The sequence below is a fragment of the Sarcophilus harrisii genome, chromosome 2 (assembly GCF_902635505.1).
Source record: "Sarcophilus harrisii chromosome 2, mSarHar1.11, whole genome shotgun sequence".
Classification (NCBI taxonomy): Eukaryota; Metazoa; Chordata; class Mammalia; order Dasyuromorphia; family Dasyuridae; genus Sarcophilus; species Sarcophilus harrisii.
In genome coordinates this window covers 326,170,122-326,193,609 of record NC_045427.1, presented here as the reverse complement: position 1 = coordinate 326,193,609, position 23,488 = coordinate 326,170,122, and the positions used below count along the sequence as shown (strand labels likewise).

At 38.7% G+C, this 23,488-nt stretch overlaps 1 protein-coding gene across 7 annotated transcripts in view; it reads left to right on the top strand.

The window, feature by feature from the left end:
* Positions 1-23,488, top strand: part of TMEM229B (transmembrane protein 229B) — a 56,700-nt gene that overhangs the window by 23,288 nt on the left and 9,924 nt on the right. For 2 of the 7 annotated variants that reach the window (XM_031952777.1, XM_031952774.1), the window contains exons 1-2: positions 10,784-10,866; positions 18,100-18,280. The gene's annotated coding sequence lies outside the window, so the exon portion shown is untranslated. Of the gene's footprint in view, positions 1-10,783; positions 10,867-10,909; positions 11,231-11,511; positions 11,601-17,895; positions 17,979-18,099; positions 18,281-19,021; positions 19,098-23,488 lie in introns of those variants that run through there. The other 5 variants (XM_031952775.1, XM_031952778.1, XM_031952780.1 and 2 more) reach the window with 5 other exon arrangements.

Here is a 23,488-nt window from a genome sequence, read left to right as displayed (position 1 = left end):
TACAGTTAAGTGGGTTGGGATGGATTCATGCAAAAGGAAGAAAATACAATTGAATAGTTTTTTTTACCAATTTTTTTGGTAAAATAGTTGACATGAATCTGATCCTTTCAGGTTTGCAAAGTATTATATAATTAGTTTTCTTAATCCTCATCCAACTCTGTGAGGCTAAATACAATAGTCTGTCTTATACAAAGTCTTATACAAGATTTGATCTGAACCTGGTTTTTTTCTTTCTCCAGGTTCAGTGCTTTTTTCTACTACAGGCAATCAGTCAATAAACATTTATAAAGTATGTACCAGGTACTGTGGTAGTATACAAATTGAGGCAGACGATAGTCCCTGCCCTCAAGGAGCTCACAATCTAAAAGAAAAAACATTATGTCTCTCTCAGTAATAGGATTGGCCCCTTAGATCTCATATAAAACTTTGATTTCTGTGTCTTTAATGCATCATGTAATATTGTCTATTTTAACAATCAGTGTTGATATTAGCCTTCTAGATTACAGGCTTTTGAGGGCAAACCTATCTTATTTAAATATTATATATCTCCCAGTGATTCTGCAATGTTGGTATACAATAAATGTCAAGTTTTATTACAGTTGTGGTATCTCTATAGTCCTTCATTTTGTTCATTCCACCTGACAGTCACATTCACCTGGAGGTTCAGGCCCATTGAGTTGTCCTGAGGCCTGGCTCAAAGCCCAGGTTGGTTTGAATCACCAAGATACCTTCCAGGGCATGTGTAGAGCCTGAAGGGTGAATTCACCCTCCTTCAGTCCTTCCTTCTATGGTTAGGTGCTGTCCTAATGCATGTAATGGGCCCTTTGTTTTCTTTGTCAAAAGGAATGTTAATTATTTTCAGCTGTCTAATTACTCAGTAATAAGAGGCTGGACTGAGATAACATCCCCTTTAATTACTCTTGCCTAAGTGCTGTCTCAAGCCATATTTTGAGCATGTTATTGAGACTAGGTGCCTGCCCTGTGGATGGGGCTCCCCAAGGGGAGAGACTAGGCTGGGAGCCAGAACTGCATGGTTACTGAGAGCTGTCCTGGGTCAAGCTTGCACCTACCTTTTTCTGTGACATACTCACAGTCATACCATCCTTGAAAGTCAAAGATAATCAACAGAATTAAATCCAAGCAGACAGCCAGAAAGCCTAGTCCTAAAGCCGCTCAGCCCTTACTTTTTCTTAATTCATTTTCTATTCCTTTTCCCTTATCCAAAGGTACTTTGGCCATTGATCCTCATTCTAATATTTGTATCTTGATATTACATGTTCCTTTTTTTTCTGTAAAAAATTAAATGTGACCTTTGAGGAACTCCTCCATGACTTAGTAGATAAGCCCCAGGGAATTGAATAGGGCATATGGAGATTAAGTGATTTATGGAGGGTACCAACCTGCTATCAGGTCTTCCTGAACCCAAGTGCTGTACTCTATCTGTTAACACCATACTGCTTCCTCATTAATTGTTCAAATAAATAAAAAAAAATAAACAATATTATAAATAAATTGTTTCTGTTTTGTTAAAGTAGGTCAACTTGAACAAAATAATCAATAATATGTCATTCACTTTTGCATACCCTTCCCATCTTTTTCTTTTGTGTATCAAATTTTATTGTGTGTGTTTTTTAAAAATATAGTCACAGTCAATGTGTGTGGTGGTGTGGTGTGTATGCTATGTGTGTGTATGGTGTTACAGTTTTACTTCTTTTGCTTGGCATTACTTTGTAAGAGCTTTTATTTTATTTATATTCTTTGTATTTGTTATTTCTTATGACTTAATAACATTCCATTACACTAATATACCATTATTCATTCAGTCATCGCTCAACTGTCAATCGTATAGGTAGTTCCCAGTTTTTCCATTACTGCAAGTACTACAGTTACAAGTATTTTTGGACAGAGAGAACCTGGTTCTTTTTTTTTTTTTTTTTTTTTTCTTTGAATAACATCCTAAGGCTATAGCCCTAGCCCTAGTAATGGGATCACTGGGTCAAAAGGAATGATCAGTTTGGTAAGTTAGCTTGCTTTTAAAAATGAAGACATCAGTTCACAGTACTGCCACACTAAATATAGTGTGCCTCTTTCCCTAAAACCCCATTGGCATTGGGTTACCTTTTATTTTCTATTTTTTCTCAATTTGATAAATGAAAGTAGCATCCTATCAATTATTTTAATTTTAATTTTTTAAAAGTTTGAACACTTTTTTCCCCAAGTCATATTTACATTTCCTTCTTTGCAAAAATGGCCTTTTACCTTTAATCTTTGAGGAATGGACACTTAAGTCAAGATCCTCCTCCCAGAAACTCCTTCATGAGCTAATAATGGTAGTGATTGAAACTTTCCTCTGCTTCAGCTATGGGTACCTTTGGAAACTTAGATGCTAAGTTAGGAAGGCTGGGGTGGACATAAGCTATCTATTGGTACATATGGGATTATTGAAAGGATTTTAAAAGACATCTATTGTTGGCCCCTCTCTTTGAGACCCACACAGGGTAAGTGATTTGTTCAAGGATACACAGGTAGCAAAGCCAGAACATACCCAAGTCCTTCTGATTCTAGATGCTGACTTCCCAAATGAGGATAAAGAACTGATTCATTTTTGTCTTTGTATTTCTGAGACCTAGCAGAGTACTTGAAACATCATACACATTTATTAAATATTTGTTGGCTGATAGATTCATTTCTTCTTCTGTTTTACACTTATTCACATATATTTGTTACTGTCTGAATCTGTGGTCAAGTATACGGTTGAGTTCTAAAAAAAGTTTTGGGGTCAGTTTCCAAGGACAATGTTTGGGTGATATGTTTGTTACCTTGCAGGTAACTTTTCTGTGATGTACAGAAGGTGTGTGACCTTGAACAAATTGCTTTACAGCCTCAATTTCCATCATCTATAATATAAGCTGATAATAGCACCTACCTTAGACAGTTATTGTGAGGATCAAATAAAATAATGAGCATTAATAAAGCACTTAAAAAATCTCAAAGCAGTATATAAATGTCAGCCAATTTTTTATCATTTGCATATCATGTTACTTTTGATTCTTTTAGTGGCCTCCAGTTACTTGGTACATTTTTGAGAAGGTTTGTAGTGTTTGGATGTCAGCAATAATCAGAGAATTGTCAAGATGGGAGGGAGCATCACAGCATGACACAAATTAGTTTGCTAGAAGACTTTCCAGTGAGCAAGAACCCCTTGTCTCTTGACAAGGAGGACAGCTGTAATTGTCAGGAAGGGTGCTAGGTGGCTCAGTGGATAGAATGTCTAGAGTCAAGGATACTTGCATTCAAATCCTCAAACACTACCTACCTGTGTAATTAACTTAACCCTGTTGTCTCAGTTTCCTCATCTGTAAAATAAGCTGGAGAAGGAAATGGCCAACCACACCAGTATCTTGTCAAGATAAGTCCAAATGGGGTCATGAAGAATCATACTGGACTGAACAACAACAACAAAATTACCATGAAGTGTTTCCTTTACTCAAATGGGTATCTTTGCATCTTCCATTCTGAGTCCTGCCCTTTGGGGCCAAGAGAAACATCACAAATTTTCTTCCCTTCACTTTTGAAGATGTCTGTCTTATTTCCCATCTCACCTTCAGGATAAATACTTCTAGTTCTTCCATTTGACTCTCATATGTTAAGGAGTCTAGAACCCTGACCATCTTCCTCGTCACCCTTTCTAGATCTTGACTTCATCATGTAATTTGTTAGTGATCCCTTCCAACTGTGTCATCTGCAAAATTTAGTAAGCATATCATTTGTTTATTGTTCTGAGTCAAGATTTCTTAACCTAGGATCTGTGACCTTGTTTATTTTATTTTTAAATTATGATAATTGTATTTTAAGAAAATTGGTTTCTGGGGCAACTAGGTGGTGTAGTGGATAGAGCACCAGCCCTGAAGACAGGAGGACCTGAGTTCAAATTTGATCTCAGACATTTAATACTTACTAGCTGTATGACCCAGGGCAAGTCACTTAAGCCCAATTGCCTCAGCAAAAAAAAAGAAAGAAAGAAAGAAAATTGGTTTTCTTTGCAATCTTTTGTGGATTTTATTAGATGCATTTAAAAATATTATTTTGAGAATAAATCCATAGGTTTCACCAAATTGCTGCAGAGGCCCCTAACATAGACCTCAATAGAAATATGAAATAGTTCAGGACCAAGCAGAGATGTATGACTGAGGTATTCCAAATGGACATATACCATTAACATTAACCACCCTATAAATTAACTTCAGTTTGTTAATGACTGCTCTTAGATTCTGACCAATCAACTATCTCTGAATGCATTTAATCAATATATAGCCTATATGCTATCCCAAAGGGTAGTATGAGTGCCTTCTTGAAATGATTTGTTGAAACTTAGGTATGCTAGACTTAGAGCAGCCCCCTCCCTTGGCTGATCCCAGGGATCTTGTCAAAAATGATGCAAGATGAGTTTAGCACACCCTGTTCTCTAATAAAGTCCTGCCAACTCTTAGTGATTGTTGCTTTTCTTTTCTGAAATGTTCACGAACCATCTCATTTAATATTTAGCAATGTGTTCTAGAATTTTTACTAAGGATTGAGGTCAAGCTCAACAGCCTGTAATTTGCAAATTCTACCTTCTTGCTCATTTTTGGAATCCAAACAAAATTTGCTGGTGCCCCATTCTACAGCAGCCTTTTAGAAATGACTGATGGAAGCTCAACTCTCATATGCCAGCTGTTTGCATATCCCAGGACATCTTTATTCTGGGTCTTATTACTTCAATTCAGCACACAGTTAAGCGTGCTGTATACAGGGCACTATGTTAGGTTTTGCTGATTCAGAGACAGAAATGAGATAGACCCTTTCTCTCCTAGTGAGGAGGCCTAATTCTGTTTGGCAACAGAGGACAGAACTAGGAATAATGAGTGGGATTTTCAGGAAAAATTTCAGCTTAAAGTAAAGAAAACCTATCTAACAAGTTCTTGTGGTTTAGTTTTTTTCTGTCATGTTCAGCTCTTTGTCATCCCTCTTGAGATTTTCTTGGCAGAGATACTGGAATGATTTGCCATTTCCTTCTCCAGCTCAGAGAAAATTGAGGCAAACAGGGTTAAGTGACTTACCCAGGGTCACACAACTAGGATGTGTCTGAGGGCAGACTGGAACTCAGGAAGATGAATCTGAGTCTTCCTGACTCCAAATCCCACACTCTATCTACAGCCCAAAACCTATGATAGCATTATAGAATGTGTCTGGTGAGATAAGGGAAGTATCAAAGATGAACTGGGATGATAAATCCCAGTGACTGAAGAGATTGTGGAACTCTCAAATTATAGGATGTCTGTACTGTAATGGAGGCAATTAAGGGTTCTGTTACTGTCTCCTCACTTATCTGGGTTGCAACGCTATATTAAATATTTTTGTTCTATTCATCCCAGTCCAAAGGTCATTCTTCTTGGCAGAGAAATCAAGCAAAATGATTCGAGTAGCTCTAGATTCCCTCTGTTGTCAATTCTTTTCCCATTTCCCTGAGTTTCTTCCTGTCTACCTCTCCTTTGTCTTTCTCTTTTCCCCAGTATAATTCAAAATCATTATTTTTCTTGTCCCCCATTACTAGCCTTATCTCATTCTGAGCTTTAGGACTCCTTATGCTACTCTTTCATATTCAACGTTAATTACCAATTCTTATTTCCATGCTCTCTTAGTATCTTTTAAAAATAAAAATTAGTTAAAAATAAAAAAAATATATAAAAAATTATTTCCTCACTCAACCATATATAACAACACAGATCTGGACAGCTTGTCCTGTCCCTTGTTCATTTCTTTTTTATCTTTAGAATTTTGTTCTTAAGAGTTTTTCCACCTCTCTGATTTCTCCTAAAAGAGTGTTACACCATGGGATCCCATTATAAGTCATGTCAATCTTCAGCTGCCAGTTAAATGAAGTATGTTAAAATTTCAGAAGATACTTTCTGCTGAAATCCAGAACTACAGATGAAAAAAAATATTTATAGCTCCTGGTGGGGGAGGGAGATAGATTTACCAATCAAGGAGACATGGACATCAACAGTAACTGGCCACAGCTATTATTTTGGGATCCTATCCATCTTCCCCCCAATCTAACATTTCTTATCCCCAATTCCTCCATTCTATAGACTTCACAATAAACCATTTCTTTTTATATGGTCAAGCCAGAATGGATTATAGAGATGATCATTAGATCATTTTTTAGACCCTTTTTTTTTTTAACAGATAAGAAAAGTGATACTCAGAAGGGTTAAGATAGTGGCCCAAGGTTATACAAAATTATTGGCAAAGCTGAGACCTGAATTTGTCTCCTTGACTCCAAATTAAATGCTTTTTTTCACCATATCATATTTCTCCCCACTCCCATCCCCATTCCCCTGGCCCAAAGCAGCTGAGGTGGAATCTTTAGACATTGCACACACAGCCAGATGTGAAGCAGCTTCTGCCAAGTCAGGAAATGAAGTTTTGGAAATAAGGTTCTATGCAAGCAAAGTTAATTAGGAAGCATTCGTATAGAAATGCCAAAAGCTATGGGAGCTCTTGCTATAGGAGGCCCAAGGTGATATCCCTCTTCCTGGTTAACTTGGCCATATGACATATGGTCCTCAGTGGCAGGGCAGTGCCCAGGAGAAGTAGGCCCATGGTTCTGGGCCCATCCTGTCAGGCTCTCTCTGCCCTTTCATCTGACAGCAGGACTATGACGGGGCCTGAGGCTCTGAGTGGGAAGAGCCCAGAGATATTTCTTTTCACTGTACTGTTGTGTGCTACAGGAGAATTAGGGCAAAACAATCCGCCCGCCACCTTTTCTTTTCCAGCAGAGTTAGGACCAGCAGCCAAGTCCTGCCTCACATGAGAAGGATGATCAGGACGGCTCAGCTGCTGCCTAATGGCTATCTGCATAGGAGATTGTTGATGAAGAACAGTTGAAATGTCTCTTTACAGTAACATGCCTTGCTTCCCCTGTGGACAGCCAGAGATCTAATTAGGGAGCACGGCAGCTGTCCACCCTTTCAGTGAAGGATCAGCAGTGTGCCCTATCTGGAGCGCCAAAGATTGGGATGGAAGTAGGAGAAAAAAGGGGAGTGAAGTTAAGGGCCATAATTCAAGGGGTTGATTTATTTCTAAAAAGGGACATTCAGGTTTGTCATGTTTTACAGAATGGAGAAGAAGGAAGGGGAAGGAGGTGTGGATTAGTGAGTGCAGGATGACAAAGCTAGGAAGTTGAGAGACTAAAGGCAGGAAAAAGGGGGAGAGAAATTGAGAAGTTAGTGTCATCTTGGTTCTCAGACTAAAAAGCATATGGTAGAATGGAAGAGCCAGGTGTCTGAAGAATGGGGTGTGAGCAGTCAGCCAAAAATGATGAGGCAGAGTCCTTGCAGACCTTCCTTCCTCCAGCTAAGATGCAACAGGGCCAAACATCATTCATTTGTATTCCCTTTTACCCCCAACTAGAAGGGACCAAGAGGAATAGGGGCAGCATGCCCCTAGTGAAAAACATATTTTTAGCTGGACCCATCCAATCTTAGCTTTTTTACTTATGAAATATGTGCACCATTTTTTTTTGTTAACAGAAAGCCGAAAACAATATCGATTTTCATCTATTAGGGAATAGCTGAATAAATGTAATGAAATAATATTATGCAGTTAGAAATGTAGATAAATATGAGGAATTAGGGAAGATTTCTATGAACTGATATAGAGTGAAATGAGCAGATCCAGTTACATTATTCACAATAATGTGAATGAAGAGGTCAAAAAAAAGCCAAACTGAATAATTGTAATGACTGGCTTTGGTCCCGAGATGAAATGTAGCTCTCTTTTCAGCAAGGGGAGGGGAAGGAATATTACTAATTAGGTAATACAGTGGATAAGGTATTGGGCCTGGAGTTAAAAAGTCCTGAGTTCAAATGTAGCCTCAGATACAGGCTATGTAATTCTGGGCAAGTCATTCAACTTCTATGTGCCTTAGATTCCTTTTCTGTAAGACAGTTAGTAATATCACCTGCCTCCTAGAGTTGTTGTGAGGATCAAACCAAATAACTTTGGTTAAATAATAAATGCCAGCTGTTTTCTTTAAAAAATGTGTTTTTAACAGAACTTCATCCATTGCTAGCTTTTGTTAGTTATGAAATTTGTTTGTGCAACATTATTTTTTTGTTTATTTTGGATGGTACGGCTTAATCTTAAGTCAGAAAACCTGGCTTCAAATTTTGGTTCTGTTTATTTACTACCTGTGTGACCTTAGGCAAAATCATTTCATTTCTCTGGGACTCATTCTCTTCATCTCTAAAAAGAGGGTATTGGTCTAAATAAGCCAAGATCTTTTCCATTATATACTTACCATCTGTGATCTCCTTTTACTTTGTGGCTGCCTAATCTTTGTTTTGGGAAAGAGGAAAAGGAGTTGGGAGAGTATAAGAGAGGAGGGACAATTTAAGCTTATTTCCAAAAGTCTTCCTAACAATGACTGAGCTTTCTTAGTTCTCAAACTCTAGGAGCTTAGAATTTTTTTGCTTTGTTTCTTTTTAGTAATAATTAAGATAAGAAAGAATCAATTACATACCTTAGCTTACATAGCTACTCCTAAGCAGAAGAGAACGATCATAGGATCTTATATCTAAAGCTGGAAGTGATTTCAGAGATGATCTAATCCATTTTACAGATGGGGAAATTAAATTCCAGCTAAATAAAATGATTTGCCTGACATCACATAGGGATTTGAATTCAGGTGCTCTGACTCCTGAATCAGATGCTCTTTACTACATGAATAGAGGCAGAAACAATTTTCCACCAGCAGTTGCTGATTAAGTCTCTTAGGAAAATGATTTTGTCATGTGTGATAATTAGATATTTACTCAACATGTAAACATGTGGTAATAATTAGGAGAGCGATCATTTATTATTTCCTTACCCTAAACCTGAGGTCAGCACTTCACCCAGGCAAGAGCCTGAGCTCTTGGGATGTGTTGGGATGCCAGGAAATCTTTATAACCAAAGAAACTATGAGAAAACAAATCTTTCCTTATTTGCTTTGACCTTGTCTCTTAACCTTACTCCCTTTATCCCTTCTTTCACTTTTTCTTACAGTTAAAAGTTCAAGAAATACTTTCCTCCTTCCCTCCCTCCCCATCTCTCGGGTTTTTCTCTGTGTGTCTCTATCTCTGAGAAATGCATTTTGTGGGAGATTCTGATAATTTTTCTTCTATCACATTCTCAATCCATATATTCTATGTTCTTTCTCCTGAGTTTGTTTTTAACTGCCTTATAAACGTTTATCTCCCCCTAATATCATGTGAAATTCAACATGTCCAAAAGTGAACTCATCTTTCCCCCCAAAAAAAATCTGTCTTTCCTTTCAACATTCCCACTTCTGTCGATGGCAGTGCTAACTTCTCAGTAACCTAGCCCTCAAACATCAGGTCATCTTTCCCCAGTCTTTCACCCTCCACATCCAGTTAGTTGTCAGGTCCTGTCAAATCTGCTACAGCCATAACTCTTGGAAAAGCTTTCTTCTTTCTATTCACATGGCCATTTTTCTCTTTCAACTCCACATTATCTCTTCCCTAGATAGTTTTAAAATTAATATTTTATTGATGCCGTTTTACAATAATTTCTGAATATCCCACCCCTACTTTGTAAGAAAAATAGAATTAAACCAGACAACATTGTTATCATAGCTGGTGCTATATGTACTTTTCTGTACCCACAATTCCCCAAATTTCCTCATCTCTTCTTTGGTCATAACTTCCTAATTTGTATTCCTAAAGCCAATCCCCTTCCTTATCCAGGCTTCTTTTTTACATCTTATGGATGAATATTCCTTCAGGGAGGAGTCCTGAATATTTTAATTTTTTCCCAATACTCAGATGATGGAGCTATCATCCAGAAATTTAAAATCAGCTCTAGCATGTTTGTTTGCCCTGGAAGGTAATGAATTCTACAAAACAGAATAATAACTGGCATTTTTAGAGCCCTTCAGGTTTTTCAAAGTACTTTATATACATGATCCAAAAAAGCCCTGTGAGATAGCTGTCATTGTCATATCATCAATATTAATAATATTTATTATATATGTATATGTGATATATTTGTTATATATGTCATGTGTCATATATATCATATGTAATAATACTAAGTATTATTATTCTCATTTTACAAATGGAGAAACTGAGGCTTAGAAGTAAAGTGATTTGCCTATGATTATGCAGTGTAAGAGGTGGAATTCAGACCCAATTCTTAATTCCAAGTCAGTGATGTGATGCAATGAGTAAAGCACTGGGTCTGGAGTCAGGAAAACCGAGTTTGAATCCAATTTCAGATATTTTCTGGCTCTGTCTCAGTTTCCTCAGCTGTAAAATGGAAATAATACTAGCACCTATCTTGAAAGGTTTGTTGTGAGAATCAAATGAAATAGTATGTGTAAAGTGCTTTTGGTAGGTGCTAAATACATACTTTCTGACAATATTATCTCAGGCTGCTTCCTATCTATCTACTACTTATAATTTTAAGAAATATTTGTGTTTCCTTTTATTTATCTGTTTCCATCAAGTCCCCCAAAAGGTATTTCAATGATTTTATAATCTATTGGAGAGATAAGGTAAAAGAACTAATACAAATATTTGTTATAGATAGTTTAAATAGATGATATACATGGCAAGGATTGAATGTGAAGTACAAGTTAATGGCAAGCAGAAGGGCAAGGAGCCGTGCCCCAGAAGTCGGCTTTGTAGCTCCACCCACCCCCAGGAGGGCTGGGGCAGGTATTTAAATCTGCCTTGTGCTGATGTTACCCTAGTCAGAGCCAACCAACCCTGGGCAGCGATTGTCAAGTGTGCCATATCAGAATAAGGAAGTAGACCGCAGGTAAGGAACTTGCAGCAGCTCAGCTGTGGTCTCTCCCTTGCTTCCTTTCCAAGTTCTTTGGTGTGGTGTGTGACTTTGGGCTTTTCTGTTTCTGTTTCTGTTTCTGAAGAAGGCAGTCAGCAACCTGGGTCAGCATCTGGGTTTTTCCTGGGTGGCTTGTGTGCTCCATCAGGTTCCGTAATGTTTGAGAGCTGAGAAATAATAGATATATATGAGAGGTGGGACTTTATAGCTGTTAATCTGACCTTCATTTCTGAGTTCTGCCCCCTGCCCCTGAAAAAGGCTAGCTAGCTCTGCACCTGTAAGGAGAAATGAAATTTAAACTGGACACAGCGATGGCCAAGTGGGATGGAGAGCTAGGAGTGTAAGTAAATGTAACAAACTCATACGTTACTGTGGTTGGCTTCCCTTGCACAAGGAGTATATTTTTTGCCTTTACAGTGGGTGGGGAAGGGGATGGAGGAAGGAAGAGAATTTGAAACTTAACATTTTTTAAAAGAATAAAATTAAATTTATAACGAATTTTATTTTTAGTTAATGTTATAGAAATAAAATAAAAAAAACAAGCAGATAATAGAAAAGACAGAGACAGAGACATTCACAGAGAGATTTTTTTTTAATAAAATCATTCCCCCCTCCCCCTAGGAGTCTTAAAGATTAATTGAATCAGGTTAATGACAAAGTCCTCATTGAGAAGCATCACACTTTGTTACTGGAGCCAGGTACACTAGTTGGTAAGTCAAAGCCTCTTGACATTTTCCCTCTTTTGTCCATTCCCTCGTAGATTTTCCATGTCTGCAGGATCATTAGAGATCTCTGGAATTCTTAATCCAGTGGTCTTCTTTCAGCTGACATCCACATTGCATTGGTTACTATTGACTACCCTCATCTTTTGCTATTTTCTGAACCTTTGGCTTTGGTGGCTACTTTCCTTCTTCCTATTTATCTGACCACTGTTTCTTCATGTTCTTCTCTGATTCATCTTTTTTATCCTTCTTCCCAAGTGCGGATGCCTCTGGAGGTTCTGTCCTTACCCTCACTTCTCTCAATATTCTTGCTCCCTTAGTGATCTCTTATGCTTATGACTTTAGTTATGACATTTATGGATGCAGTTAGATGGTTCAGTGGATGGAGTGCTAGATCCAGAATCAAGAAGAACTGAGTTCAAATGTGGTCTCAGATACTTGCTAGTAGCTGTGTGACCCTAGGCAACTCTCTTTGTCTTAATCCACAGGAGAAGAAAATGGCAAAGCCACTGCAGTATCTTATGCTTTTTAATATATATATGTAATATTTAATATTTAATTTTTCCTAGTTACATGTAAATGTTTTTTTCATTTATTTATTTTTAAGGCTTTAAATTCCAAATTCTCGCCTTCCTTTCCAATCCCTTCATTGAAAAGGCAAGCAGTTAGATATAGGTTATATATATGTAGTCATGCAAAACATTCTGATATTTATGTCAAGAAAATCCCATGGTGTTAGGTGTGGTGTTAGGAAGAATCAGACCCAAATGAACAACAACCATATTTATGCAAATAAAACCCAAAACTGCACATCCTGTCTTACTTTTCCCTAGAGGTCCGGTCCTCTTAATCTTATTCTATATACTCTTTAAAAGCCCCTCTCCCACCCAGTTCTCCTCTCTAGAAAGACTTCTAAATCTCTTCAGATGTACATTTTGTTTCGTCTCCCAGCCAGGGTTCCAAGGTTCCAAGGTTCCAAGCCCTCTACTCCTGCCTCTTTCTTCTATTAGTTCTTCCTTTCCCATTGTTTTATGTTTATAATTGCTCCTTTTTACCTTTCCCCGTCCAATTTTGCTTTTTAGAATCACTCCATCATACACAACTCAGTCACAACCTTTCCTTCAAACTATTTTAATAATGATAACAGTTTTAAGAATACTGATAACATTTTCATATAGTATAAGTAAGGTTTAATCTTTATCAGTAACTTACTAGTTTTTAATGATTTCCTTATATTTCTTCTGGATCTTTTATATTAAATTTTCAATTGAGTACTGATATTTTTGCTACAAATGCATGAAAATCTTTCAGTTTATCAAATGTATATATTTTTTTCATTCAGGATAACTCAGTTTTGCTGATTATCTTGGATACAACCCCAGCTCCCTTGTTCTTTAAAATAGAATGTTCTAAGATAGAAGCTGCTAAATTTGGTAAAATCCTGATTATTTTTCCACAATATTTAAATTGTTTTGTTGTTGTTGCTTGAAATATTTTTTCTTTAACCAGGGAGTTTTGAAACCTGACTATGACATTTCTGTAATTTTTTCCCCCTACAATCTCTTTTAACTGATGATGTATTCTATTTCTACTTTACCTCATTATTCTAGAACTTTAGGGCAATTTTCTTTAATAATTTCTTATAATTTTGTATCCAGGACTTTTAAAAATCATAACTTTTTGGTTATCTAATATCTAGTTTCCAGGTCACTTGTTTTTCTAATAAAGTATTTTAATCTCTTTTTCTAGTTTTATTATATCTTGGTATCTTATAATGTCATTTGATTCCACTTTCCTGATTCTAGTTTTCAAGAAATTATTTTCTATCTTAATATTTTGTATTTCCTTTTCCAATTAGTTAATTATCTTTTCATAGTTTTCTTGAATTGCTTCCCCTCCCTAATTTTTCTTTGATTTCTCTGACTTTTTTTCCTAATTCTCTATTATTTGATTTTTGAATTCCTTTAAAATTCTTCCAGAATTTCCTTTTGGTTTGTGACCATTTCATATTACTCTTTAGGGTAAAAGTGGCTTTTTTTTTAACCTCACTATTTTCCCCTGAATGTGAACCCCAGATCTTCTTTTACTCCAAAATGGTCAAGTTATTTTCACTTTTCATTTTTATTTTTGATTTGGCTTTTTATTTTTAGCAGCTTAATAATATTATCAAGTTTTAATCCCAAATTGTGGGTAATGTTGCCACACGCCTCAAATCCTGCTTACTGTTGTTTTCTGAATTCTGTCTGGGGCTTCAGCCTCAGAGCTGTAAGCTCTAGCCATGCTGTTCTGAAAATATTCTTGTTCTGTAGTCCCACACTTGCCCACAGTCACAGCCAGGATGATAAACCTGATTTGCAGAAACAGCAGGGGGTTCAGTCTTTCCTCACTCAGCATCTGCTATTCTTCAGATAAAGATTTGTGAGGTGAAAGTTCCTGAAGTCAATTTCTTGTTTATTTCTCTAGGGACTGTTTGTTGATTCAGTACCTGGCACACAGTTTAATAAACGCTTTTTTCCTTTCTTCCTTCCTTCCATTTCACCTTTTCTTTCTTCTTTCCTCCCTGTTCTTTTTTCTTTTCTTCCCCTTCCTCTCTCTTTTCTCCCTTCCTTTCTTCCTTTCTTCCCTCACTCCCTTCCTTCCTCCCTTCTTTTTCTTCCTTCCTCCATCTCACCTCCCCTTTCTCCATTTCTCCCTCCTTCCTTTTTCCTTCTTTCCTTCCTTTCTTCATTCATTCATTCCTCCCTTCTTCTTCCCTTCTTACCTCTCTAGATTAAGATTTCCTTAAGCAGAGCTATGGCTTTTTTCAGCTATTGGTCCCTAGTGCCTACACAGTGCCTTGTGCTGACTTCACTAGTCAAAAAACTATGATTTTATCAGTGAGGGAACTCCCTCCACCAGATTATTTGACATAAAGTTTGTCTCTAATTTAACAGATGAGCTTTTTTTTTTTAATCTGAAACTCAGAGAGATTAAGTGAAATTCTAGGGCCACGTAGCTTGTAAATGACAGAGGCAGGATTTTGAACCCGGATCTAGTACTCTGTCCACCAAGCCACACCGAGCATCCTACCTACCACATTTTAACATAATCTTTAGCATAAAAACTGCCCAATAAATGTTTGTTGCATTGACTCTCAGTCAGAGCTTCCTAGTAGGCCGACTGCTGCTATGGGCCTGACTATAGATCCCAGAGGGCTTCACTGGCAGGATGTGGCCCCCAAGTTTCTGCTTCACGTTGGTGGTTTCTGGCTCTTGCAACAGATGTGATATGCTAAGGCCTCAAGAAATGGAGTCAGTGCCAGTGGGCAAAACTAGATTCTAAAGATACAGCAGTGAGGGGATGTGTGGGAAATATCCAGGAAATACCCCTTCCTCCTTCCAGGGACAGAAGTGTGCCCAGCAAGACCTCCCACTTCTTCCTTCCTTGTTCATAAAGCAAAATCTGCCCTCAGAACCAAGCTGGAGCTATGTCTGCAGATGGGTCGAGGGTGGCCGAGAGTTGCTGTCCAGAGTGCGTGGGGACGGGCTCCTGGTTATGGAGGAGGTGAAGGAGGAAAAATGATTTTATGATGAAGGCAAAAGAGTGCAGAGCAGTTCCTTTCCTACATCCTCCCCAGTGCCCAGATAGCTCATGATGGGTGACTTTTTAGTGATTGTTTTATCCCATTGGACAGTCCTAAGGCCATCCACTTCAATCCAACACCACACAAAAAGAGGTAGGAAAGCAGGCTTTAGGCTAGCAAACCAAGTGGCAGATGAAGAATAAAGGAAAGCATTGGGAGGTGTTTGGTATTCTACTCTCCAGCCTATTAGACATAGCCCCTGGACAGCTCCAAGGCTATATAGCCCTAGGGCTTTATTCATTAATGGAGTGAAAGGGAGCTTGGGAACTACACTCCCCCTGGAGACCTGGATCCCTTCATCTCTGTCTTTACTTCTTCATTTCTTTCCCTCTTCTCTTCTGTGATCTCTCCCCACTCCTTTCTTCCTTCTTCTGGGTTCTCTGAAAGAGGTCACTCAGGAGGCAGTTGGAAGTCATAAAATGGTAAAAATTATCTATTCTAATGTCCCTCATTTTAATAGATGAAGAAGGACCTTGAGAAGTGTCTGGAAATTGCTTCTGCTGGAAATAGCAAAGAAACTCCTCATGGGAACTCAGCTAGTCCTCCATTTTGCTAAGGCTAGAGATCAGATATGGTGGTGAATTTTTTTTTACCGTCATTCTTCCAAGTTGAAGCCAGGGAAATAAAGACAGTAGGTGCAGAGAAGCTCTTCTACAGACCACCTGCTTCCCATATCTACAAAACATGTCTATGCATAAGGAATGGGGCCAACACTGCAAAGGCCAGACTTTAGGGAAGCACCTGGTATGTAAAGCTTTTTATTGGTCTAGATGGAGATGGAACCTGCAACTTTAGTCTTAGTACAATTCTGAAGCTCAGAGATTTTTAGATCTTTCTGAGTCAACTCAACAAGCACTTACTGTGTGCTAGGTACTGTGCTAAATGCAGGGGATTTTTTTTTAAAGGCAAAAATTGTCCTTGCCCTCAAGGAGTTTATAGAATATAAACAACTATGAACAAAAGACATATACTGGATAATTTGGAGATAATCTCAAAGGAGAAAGAGGAAAAGGGAGAAATCACAGAAATTTTATGTGACTTAAAATTATAGTAACTTAATCAAGTTGCAAGTGTTGGGGTATGAAGGAGTGAGGGTCCAGCTTATAATTTCACTAATGTGGGAAATTCATAGGAGATAATAGTTATAAAGTACCTAGACAGAATGCCTGTCACATAGTAGGCACTTAATAATACTTGTCCCCTTTTCCTGAAATTCCCTCTATGGATGTAGATTGGCAACTCTATATCTAGGGGCACAGAGATATTAAGTGTCTTTCCTCCTGCTCATATGTGTGAGAATTAGTACCTGAATCCAGGTCTTCCCAAAGCTAAGGTCTTATAAGTATTATGCCAGGCTGCTGCTTGTAAGACAAATAATAATAAAGCATACACACACACACACACACACTCACTCTCTCTCTCTCTCTCTCTCTCTCTTTCTCTCTCTCTCTCTTTCTCTCTCTCTCTCTCTCTCTCTCTCTCATACATACATACATATATATATATATATATATGTGCCTATTTGTAGCTAATAATAGCTCATATTAAGGAGGGTGGGTCTGAAAAAATAGTCTAGCAAGATTAAAAATGTAGGTTATAGAGATTATAATACAACTTCTTGACTTTGTTTTTATGGTGTTCTTTTCTTAGTTCCCTGTAAAAACAAATATAATACATTCTCCATTATAGCTGGCAACACCTAATGTTAGCTTTCTGACAAGACCTTGATAGTTTTTGGGCACAAATGTAATTGGAAGGTTTATTCATTCCTCAGTCATTATCACATTTTTATTGATAATCTCTAGTGAGCCTCTCCAGCAAGATAGTGCTAGATGATGAGGGATATAAAGATAAGTCATATTACATCATATTATATTTTATATATTATGTTGTTATACTATATCATACTATATACTATATCATGTTATATTACATTATTTTATATCTTATGGCCCTATAACAGTAGTTAGCATTTATATAGCATTTTAAGGTTTGCAAAATACAAATTTTATTTCATTTAATTCTCTCAGCCATCCTAAGAGATGGATGCTGTTTTCATCTCCATTTAGCAGTTAAAACAGAGGCAGACAGAAATTAAGTGACTTAAATTAAACATTAAACAGTAAGTTTGGATTTGAATTCAGGACTTCCTGATTTCAGTACTGGACCCATTTATAACATAGCTGCCTAATATAATATGCCTGTTCTTTACATAATGAGGATTGGGAGGGAGGGGTTCTTAACCTAGGAGTATATGAACGTGTAAAAAAAATGTCATAATTGTGTTTTAACATAATTGGTTTCCTTTGTGATCTTATGTATTTTAGTATAAGCATCTAAAACATTATTTTAAGGCGTCTCTAGGTTTCACCAGGCTGCCAGTGGGGTCCAGGACACACAAACCTTGCTCTAGGAGCTTATGGTCTTAAGAGGCAAGATGAAATAGGGACACGAACAGAGACCCGAAGAGAAAGGAGCTATATTTAGAAATAATCTCCTCATTCGAACTTAAAATAATTGTGCAAAAGCGGGTAAGGACTAGCTCTGCTTGGGAAATACCAACGGCATGTTTCTGTGGAATATTAACGCTCTGTCTGTGGAATACTTAGAAAAATCCTGTCCTAACCCTCTGACCTCGCTGGCAACCGGACAACTGAACAGGGTGGGAGAAACAGGGGTGTGGAGTTCTGGGGAAGAGGCCTTCCTGGGCCAGAGGAAGCTGGGCAGTCTGGAATATAGTGCAAGTGTGTATCCCGGTTCTTCCACTTGGCCTGGCAGCCTGGGATTGGGAATCATCTCACTCTGGAGAGCAAAGGGGCAAAGACAATCTAATAGGTAATCAGGGATCTCTGCTTTTGTCCCCAGAGACACATGGAGCCCACTCCCCTGCAGTGACCAAGGAGCTTCCCAATCCTGGGGCTGATGCTTGCCCGTTCTGAGGATGGCACCACGTCCCCGTTTCCCACTAGGAAGAAGCCTGACTCAAGATACTCCTGGACAGTGATCCTGATGTCTCTGCTGTGCAGAGCGTTCAAGTTTGTGATAAGTGAGTATGTTACAGTCCCTGCTGCTTGTCCCTAATTCTGTGAGACATTGGGCTCCCTAGTCTGAACCAGCCACTGGAGTTGGATGTTCTGAGTTCTAGTTCTGTCTGATTCTGCCATCCACAGACCAGTGTATGATGAGTGAGGGGCTCTTGTACCCCTCCCACCTCAGAGACTGGGAAACAGCTCGGATCCGGGGCAAATATAGGAATGTTTTTAGTTTAGAAATTAGTGGCTTTGGGGATCTCAAGTCAGATGCCTCAAGCAGCCTCAAGCAGATCCAGAGGGTCTTTTTTAAAGCAATATAGTCCTATCTGGTGGGAGAAATTCCTCCTGGGTTATCTGATAGTGATGCCCTTTCCTTTTAGGGAGAGGGAGAGGCAACCAGATCTGTCATGAAATGAGGACTTTTGTTGAAAGAGTAGAAAGGTATTTTCCCCTGTAAATGGGAGTTTAAAATCAAGTGTCTGAATCGTAGTTACCTTTTTACCTAGGTAACTATAATCAAATTTATCCCTATAGGATCTCTCTAGTGTTTTCTGAGCTCAGGATGTCACAAAATGGTTTGTTTTACTTGGGTGACTGAAAAGGGACCACAATCTTGCACTTAGTATCTAAGAGGCAAGAGAAAGCCTGAGACAGAGCTAACTAACAGGATGTCTGTGATAGTTTTCTGCTTAGAGGACAGGCTGTCTGGGGAGGTCCCTTAGTTGTTGCCTGAGGTGCCTTCTTGTACCTTGTAGGTGCTGATAAAAATATCTCATTCCATAAAGCATGGTATGACTGGAACTTTTGTATCTCAAAGTGGGGAGGGAACAGGTGAGTGGATTAAAGCAGTATAGACCTGTAATATCCGATTTTAGGGATGACTCCAGCCCTCCAGTTCTAGGTGGCTCTAGCCCCACCAAAACCAAACATACCCTTTGTTCGGCAGTTGGCTCTGCTTAGTCCATGATTCCCCTGAATAATCTCCCCTCCCACTCTGCTGCCAAATTTAGAATGTTCCTAAGCAGGCTTACCACCCTGTCTGCCCCTTAGCAAGCCAAAAGGCAGCCCACCCTGTCTTCTCTGGGACAGCATCATCTGAGGCTTGATACAAAACATCAGAGCTTTCCTGAAATATTCTGAGTGTGTTAGAGGTGTGTCCTGGTGTGTGCTCCTGAATGTGGCTCATGTGTGTGTCCTGGTGTGTGGGCTCGTGGCCACCTGTGTGTGTGTGTGTGTGTGTGTGTGTGTGTGTGTGTGTTTCACAAGGAGGAGGAAAGGGCAGAGTGTATTTAACTCACGGACACCTGTGCATATTTAGCACACATAATTCTGCGTGTAATAAACTTTGTTCCCTGGAAAGACCTCATCTGAAACATGAAAATTCAGCCTCCAGGAGAGACAGAGACATATCATAGAAATTGAGGTCCGTGTCTCTTGCTTCCTGATGCACTCCCTCCCCACTTCCCACCCCTAATTTCTTGGGAATGAAAGATACTCGATGGCCCTGATTCTGGGAATTGGGGGAAGGAACCTAACAGTAAAACAGAGAGTGCTGCTTGTGGGGGATTTTCCTATAAACCTTGAGAATGGTAGCCACATTGGAGGGCTGCTCGACTCTTAACACCTGGACATCCCAAAGTCACAGATGAGCTGCATTAGGAGGTGGCGCGTTCTCACTTCATTGGAAGGTTTCAGACTGGATGGCCACTTTCTGGGTAGGTTATATGAGTTGGATTAGACAGAGACTGAAGTCCCATCTAACTCTGAAATTCTGATTCCATTTTCCTTCACCTATCCATCTTTTGTGTCTAAGATGACTACATGTATTTTCTTCTCATCTAGCCTAAAGGGCCAGATACTCTCCCTGAACTTGGTCAAGTCTCAGAAACTAGGAGAAATTCAAGTAAATTCTGGCTTCTCAGATGGAGAAACCACAGTCTTCTTCTAGCTTCTCACCCCATTCTACTGCTAGTCCAAGGCTATATGTAGAGAAACTCCATCCCATCCCTCTGGATCTCTCTCTTCTCTTGTGACCTCCATCTGGAAGGACAGCTCACATACATAATGCATGAAACTGAAATGATTTTGGTGCCTCAAGATAAGGATGGTAAGAGCTGAAACAAATAAGAGGTCCTTGAGGAGGTCCTGAGCCGAAAGGGGGTAGAAATGGAAGAAATACTCTTTTTAAAACAATATAGACCTATTTGGTGGGAGAAATTCCTACTGAGTGATTGGATAGTGATGCCCTTTCCTTTTAGGGAGAGGGAGAGATAACCAGATCTGTCATGAATTGAGAGCTTTTGATGAAAGAAAGGAAAGATATTTCTCCCTGGTTTCAGCCTCACATCCATGCCTGTGGCCTTCTGCTCTCTTTCAATCACCTGCTCTGTCTCAGCTCCACTAACCTATGGAAGGGGTCCAAACAATACCTCATGCCCAAGGTGACGTAAGCGCCAAACTCCAAGAAAAGGCATCAGGTGAGAGAACTTAAGGACCATAAGGACAGGAACCTCTTAAGTATAAACACTCCTCTCCCTTCACCTTCTGATTTCCTGTGCTTTAGAGGCAATAATTCACCTGCCCTTACAATGGCACTTTGGATTCCACACCCTTCCTCGGAACCTGTGTTTCTGTTCCCCTTCTTGAGGAGATTCTTGAATTTGAGAGTGCTTCTCCCTGAAGCAAACACCCCATACCCACAGCATCCTGCTTTTCTTCTTATACTCCCATCCTTCTCCTCCCCCCACCCCCTGCCCATTCTTTATTTGTCATCCTGCATGGAGCCCAGATGCTACTGAGTTCTCAAAATAAGCATTTCTATCTCTTGGAAGAATCAACTCACTTGGGGTCCATCTGAGTGGAGAGCTAGGGGCAGGAATTTGGGCATGATAAACCCTGACACAGAGGGTGAATGAGCTCCCAATAATTTAGGATTCAAGCATAGTCCATATGGTAATTAGCAGGGTCTTGGGGAAGTTGAGTTCTAAAAACTTGGACAAGTCTGCCCTTCTCTCACCCCAACCCCTTACTCTAGACAGTCTGTCTCAAATAACAGTGATACTATTTCACTCTTCTCTCCCTGACTTTCACTCCTCTGACCTCAGTCTGGTCTTACCTCCCACCCCCAGGGTGACCACCCTCTAGATAGGGTTGTAGTTATTGAATTAGTCTTTTCTATACCATTCTCCAGGTATAGAGCCCTGGGCCTGGAGTCAGGAGTTCAAATCTGGCCTTAGACATTTACTAGCTGTGTGACTCCAAGCAAGTCACTTAACTTTGTTTGCCTCAGTTCCTCAGAAGAGGAAATGGCAAACCACTTCGGTATCCTTGCTAAAAAAAAAAAAAACAAAAACAAAAAAAAAACCCTCAAATGGGGTCATAAAGAGTCAGACATGACAACAACAAACCATTCTTTCCCATCCTGTTCTTTCTTACTGCTAAGAAACTGAAACCAAGCTTCATCTCATTTTTTCTACCTTTTCTTTTTCTTTTCTGCTTATTTTCCTTTCCTTTGTATTTCTTTATTCCATTAGAGATTTCTTGCCTTACTCCAACTCATCTGATCTTGGAAGGAAACCATTGAAGGCTCTAAAGATTGATATTTCTATATCTCATCTGCTCTTGGCAAACCTTAGGAAGTTGGGGAACAGAGTAGGGAGAAGCAGAAATTCTTTTTTTTAAATTTTATTTAATAGTTTTTTATTTACAGGTTATATGTATGGGTAACTTTACAGCATTAACAATAAGCAGAAATTCTTGATTCCTCAGAGAATTTTTCCCCCATAGATCAAATAAAGATAGAGTTTTTAGCTGAATTAAGAAGGAAGTCATTATATAGAATTTAGCATCTGGCATCCAGTCCAGTAAGGGGTTCTTAGGCCTGGTCCTCCATGCCCAAGGTACCAAATATGTCAGTTTTCTTATAATGAGAACAAAAATCCATTTTCATCTTGAGGATCCTGGCCCAAACTCTTTTTGTGTTGGATAGTTGAAAAGCATAAGATCATAGATGAATATAGATGTGGCTGAAACTCAGTGGGAACTTTGTCTGGGAGTTGCCTGCTTAGGAGAGGAAATAAAAATCTCTATTATTTCCCAGATGAACTCTTCTCCCCAGCCATTTTCTTAAATAATTTCTTCAATAATCTAGCCTCTAGGATCATTCTTCCCACTTTCAATTATCTTCAAGAGTCTGTTCTCTGGAGCTGCTCCAATTTTTTTTGAGTCCTGAATTCCTCATTCTTCTTGCACTAAGAAATCACTTCTCTGGTCTGAGAAAATCATTTTAGCATGTTTTGATCTTAATACTATCTGTTTCTAATCTTTATTATATACCAAGTTGGAGGCAAATGCCTCTTGTTAATTCCTTTTCCTTGTTAGTTTATTCAGTACCAAGACTATAATGATCAAATTACAGGATCCTCATTTCTTTCCAAGACAGCTCAAGAGTCCAATCTGTCTCCTCTTAAGCCCAATTGCCCTATTTAATGAAGCCTTTCCCCACCTGTCACTCAGGTGCTAGAAAATCATATTTGTTCTCATCTAAAGTGTTTTTTTCCCTCCTGCATAGATAATGGAATTGTTTTCTTTATTCAATGGACAAGCATTTATTAAGTGTTTACAATATGTCAAATACCATATTAGGCCATTGGAGGTGTCAATACAAAAGTCAAAACAAGTTTATAATCTAATGGAAGTGGCTAGCCTATCATTGTTGTTTGAATCAGAGTATGTGGGAGACTAGACTTCAGATGGAAGGTGATCTTGAAGGGTGAATTAACTGAACTGGAGGCTTACTTGGGAAGGCTAGGTCCATATCAGCCAGGATCTCTGATAAAATCAGTGACCCCAGGTACTGCCTTACAGTGCATCTGACTCCAAAGATGGAAGACTACATTAATCTCCTATTGCTCTAGTGTTTCCTAGATGAATCTTAGCCGACCTTAGCTGAGGAGAGGGGCAGCTTTGACATAATAATAATTATTAATAATAATTTTGTTATTATATTAATTATATGATTGTTATTGTGCTGTTATAATTATATATTATATAAATATATAATTAGAATAATAATATTAGTACATCTTAATGTACTAATATTTTCAATTTTTTTTCAAAGTGGTTTACAAATATCTCATTTTACCTTTACAACAACTCTTAAAGGAAGATAAGTCAATCAGTAAACACTATTAAGTGCCTGTTATGTGCCAGGGACTATGTTA